This window comes from Nerophis lumbriciformis, linkage group LG02 (assembly GCF_033978685.3).
Source record: "Nerophis lumbriciformis linkage group LG02, RoL_Nlum_v2.1, whole genome shotgun sequence".
NCBI lineage: Eukaryota > Metazoa > Chordata > Actinopteri > Syngnathiformes > Syngnathidae > Nerophis > Nerophis lumbriciformis.
Genome location: NC_084549.2, coordinates 19,322,501 through 19,327,500, shown reverse-complemented (window position 1 = coordinate 19,327,500; position 5,000 = coordinate 19,322,501). Strand labels below are relative to the sequence as shown.

The 5,000-nt window shown below is 39.0% G+C and overlaps 1 protein-coding gene across 6 annotated transcripts in view; it reads right to left on the bottom strand.

Annotated features, from left to right (window-relative positions):
- LOC133601073 (vinculin-like) overlaps nt 1-5,000 on the bottom strand; it is a 63,741-nt gene that overhangs the window by 31,791 nt on the left and 26,950 nt on the right. The window lies entirely within an intron of this gene.

The following is a 5,000-nucleotide window of genomic DNA, read 5'->3' as shown; positions in this document are numbered from 1 at the left end:
TATAATTATACTTATTTCAAGTACTGGTAAAACCCATAGCAGATATTTAGTATTTAATTATAGATACATAGTTGATTGAGAAATGCCTTTGTTTGGATTTAAAAAGGCCTTTGTCACTTTCAGTGTTTGTGGGCTGATTGCTGCATGCTGGCATTGGTTCAAATAAAAATACACTGAAAGATAAGGATTGTGTCGTGTTCTACGTTATAGGCTGGACTCTAGTTATGTTTTCCCTATTGAGACTCTTAATTTTGTTATTTGTAGTTTTCGTATGTTTCACCTTCACTCTTGTTTCAAGAGGCTAGAAGAGCACATGTTTTCTATTGTAATAATTAGGATTGTATTTAGATCAGCTTGGTCTTCTGCGAGTTGCTGTATTATTGCGTGTTGGACCGGATGTTCTGTGCTTTCTATGGAGTTTTCGGAATTATTCTCCCAAATCCAAATACCTTTTGACCGAAATATGGGTTAGCATCGTGGGGTCACGCGGCTAGTTACCACACCATGCCGTGACAATGGGGAAAATGACTAATTAACCAGTAGAATAGACAATTTCGGGAGAAATTGTGTGTAAATGCTGAAAAGCTGAAGCCAAACCGAAATGCTAACTGGCAGCGCCCCAGCCAGATGGCGTCGTTTTACATCTAAAGCACGTATCAGCAAAACAAGCTAAACTGTTAAAGTTAAAAGTTAAAGTACCAATGATTGTCACACACACACGAGATGTGGCGAAATTATTCTCTGCATTTGACCCATCACCCTTGATCACCCCCTGGGAGGTGGCCATGCCCGAAAATCATTTTTGGTGATTTAACCCCCAATTCCAACCTTTGATGCTGAGTGCCAAGCAGGGAGGTAATGGGTCCCATTTGTATAGTCTTTGGTATGACTCGGCCGGGGTTTGAACTCACAACCTACCGATCTCAGGGCGAAACTCATTATGTTATGGTATGTTAACATGCTAGCGGCATGCTAACAGGTTATAGGTCTCTGAGGTGCGCACCTGTAAAATTAGCTAAAACAAAGTCAGCACACTAATGGTAACATGCTGGCATGTTAACTTTAGCATGTAAACGGCATGCAAACAGTTAGCATGTGTTATATACCAAGTTAGATGTCTGAGGTGTACGCCTGTAACATTATCTAAAAAAGTTAATGTTGATACGCTAGCACCTGACTAATATTAGTAAAGAGCAAGTTGCTTTTCCTTGTATTGTAGACTAGTTGAGAACGCATCAACAACGCCTCTGCTGGTTGCAGCCAAGTAGTGCAGTGCATTTTACCTGGAGGGCCTCCAGACAGTCAATGCATACAATTGCAACATGACATGCGACCCCGAAAGGGACAAGTTGTAGTAAATGGATGGATGGATGGACATCACCATTTCCAGTTTCTCTTTTCAACATGTTTGAAAGGGAGTAAGAAGAAGCAGAGCATATTTATTAATCCTACCCCTTTTCCATTTCATAGCAATTGCCTAACACTTTTGTTCAGTTCCTGTTCTCAATTCGTACACAATTTACTGCATAAATATTAAAATTTTAAAACAAATAAATAATAAATAGTGAAATACGTTGTATTGCATACAGTGAGATGAGTAAGATTATCAATACATTCTAAATGTTTATCATGTTTCTTCTTCTTTGTACTTTGTAAACACTTTGTGTTTGAACAGTTTCTTAAACTAACTCATATTACATTGTTTGATTTCTTTACTTAATCCATTCCATAATTTATTTCCACATATTGATACAGTAAAGGTTTTAAGTGTTGTATGTAAATAAAAAAAACATTAAATAAATGTTTTCTCTGAGGTTTTATCTATCCTCTCCTGTTAAGAATTGTTGTACGTTGTTGGGTATCAGGTTTACTTTGTACAACATCTTGGCTGTTTCCAAATTCCATATATCGTGGAATTTCAGTATTTGTGATTCAATAAAGGAAGTCCCTTAAATAAATGTTCTCTTTTGTAACACCGTTAGTAAAGGAAATGTACTTTTGTAGTTATTTCCCCATATTTCTGCACAATAACTCAGACATGGTAACACTAGCGAGCAGTAGAGAATATGGAGTGATTTTTTTGTTCCAATACATATTTAGCTTAATTCATTATTCATGTATTTCTTGTCACCTTATGTTGTATATTTTTATAAGAGATTTCCTGTTAATTTTATTACACCCAAAAATGCAATATAATTTACTCTCTCAATGTATATTGTGTTTGACTTTCTCTTATACTGTTACCAAATATCATTATTTTAGTTTTACTGAGGTTTAAGAATAGTCTGTTTTTGTCAAACCAACTCTTTGATTTGTTCATTTCTTCTGTTATTATTTGTATTAGCTTGTGTGCGTTCTCACCAAATTATTATTTGAAAAACAACACGATAAAAGGAATGGATGCTGTTCACATTTGAACCGATACGGTACCAATTTTCGGCACTTTTGTGTGTAAATACGAATATTTTTGCTGATAAAATACAAAATTTAATTGCAACAATTAAAAATCAGCGGCATTTTGCCCTAGTCAGTAAATATCTCCATATATGGTGGAGATTTACCCAAAGAGCTTTGTGCCAGCCCAACATTTTTATTCAGTTGTAGTCAATAAGTTCCTTCTTTGTCTCTCTCCTCTTATGGGGCAGACTGGCTCGTACATGCACATGCATCCTCCGCTGTTGCCGTCTCCTATACAATGTAGCGTACACTTCTAATGTATATCTGTCACTAGACTCGCTATGGAAGTGCTTAAAACTACCGGTACAACAAAGATGGCAGGGAGAAGATGTAGTCAAAGTGGAGGCACGTAAGTAAGAGCGCCCAAAAAAGAGAGGGCCGGAAAGCGTCCTGAAGATGGCGTATAAAACATAATCTGTGCAACATTTGAAGCACAATGACATGGAAACACCAGGAAGTGTTTACATGGAGAAAACTATGACCTTTTAAACACACAGACAAGGGAAAGGTGTCTTGTCTTACTTAAAGATTGTGAATGAAATGTTTCATTGACAGCATAAAGTGTTTATATGTAGAAAATAATCAGATTATGACCTGTATCGTCTGCAAATAATACTAACTTTAAGTCTTTTGTAACCTTACAAAAGTTGTTTATTTAACGATTGAACAATATTTGGTCCCAGTATTGATCCCTGGGGTACGCCACAGGATATATTTAGCGTTGCAGACGTGTGTTCACCTAGCTTCACCTATTGCTTCCTGCTTTTTACCCAGTTCAAGGTAGGTAGGTCTTTATTGTCATTGCAAAAGTGCAACAAAACTTTTTTTCAGCACCGTAGCCTCCACTCCCTCCCCTCTGTTGCAAGTCTCAAGTTGTATGTTGTAATATGTATATGTGCTTTGCTATTGAGTTTTTTTCCCACTCCAGACTGTTCCCCCTTAGGAGTCCTGGCTAGATTGTATTTTTTTACTCATCCTCCCCCAGCGTTGACCTTTTTCCCCATCTTTTACGGGGCGCCTTATGGCGACACATCAGCGTTTCTGTTCTGTAACCCTGTACACTGTTTGTTTGTCTAATCTTGAATGGGTTTGTGCTGAAAACAAAGTGTGGAGGGGGCGTGGTCTGCGCGGCCTGCCGCGGAGCGGTGTGTGTAAAGACCGGCCTTAAAGCCAGCAGCAGGTGAGTGGATTGCCCAGCTGGGACTGGTTACCTAATCACCTGTCGCCCTTATTAGCAGCAGCCGGGCCGAGACTCGTTGTTGGAGTTGGAGAGACAGAGAGACACACGCTGGAGAGCAGAAAAGAGCAGCAAGAGAGACTGAGGCGGAAAAGTCGAGTGCGGTTGCCGCAGAGTGGACTTAATAAAACATTATTGAATCCAGAATACAATACAATGGTGGTCAGGAGAACCCACTAGAGGGCAACCTCTACACAAAGTTTCGTTGTATTTGTGCAATGATTATAAAGCCCTACCTACCTTCAAGACCAACCCTCTGATGCCATACCATTGTAATTTTTGATAAAGATACGACGATTAATTGTTTCAAATGCTTCAAGTTCAACATAATTTGTAATAATCAGTTAATTGACCAGTTGATTATGATGCCCATCCTTCATCGATAGGCCATTAAAACTGTTATATGTAATATAAATACCGGTTAATAAATGCCCAATTGTTCTCCGTATAATAGAGAAAAACATTTATTTCCAGCTCAGGGAACGATCAAACGCTTGAGTGGAGCCATTCACCTGCTCATGTATTATGGATGTGTCTGGATCAGCTTATTTTTATATAATTTATGACCTCGGGTGGAAGGCAGCACTCCCCCCCCCCCCAAGCAGCACACACACACACACACACACACACACACACACACACACACACACACTACGCAGAGACACAAAGACACATCATTGTGTGCGCATGTTGTGTGCATCAAAACATGCTGCGTTACAGGTTGGACGAGTGATTTTTATCATCTGTGGTGTTAAAAAAAGCAATCGAAACATTTCCGAGCGCGGTTAAAACAACATTACCATGTCATACACTACCTGAGCTGGTGAGTAAAGATATTAAAATATGCAGGTTATTGCCATCTATTTACAGCAAATTGTCTGAAATTAGACAGATGCACTCCATATGACAATATAGTGATGGGTTACATATACAGTACATCAGTTGACTGAAACACACGACACACAGGCTGTTAGCTACCAACACTACACTACATTTACATTTATAAAAGTTCATATAAATGTTTCTCGTAAACTACTGTACACACACATACACACATGTGCATGCTGGAGGCTGCAGATGGGGAGAGAAACAGGCTTACCTTCTACAAGGAGGAAAATAATGGAGGAGGAAGGTAAAGAAGGAAAAGGAAAAAGGGGTTACACTATCAAGCCAAAAGAAAAAAGTGAATCACAGAAAGTAAAGAGTGGCCTTAGAGATGCTCTCTGCAGCAAAGAGGCCTATTAGAGTGTATCCGTGCACATGTGTGGCGAAAAATGCAATCTAATAAGTGCTAGTGTCCGGGCGA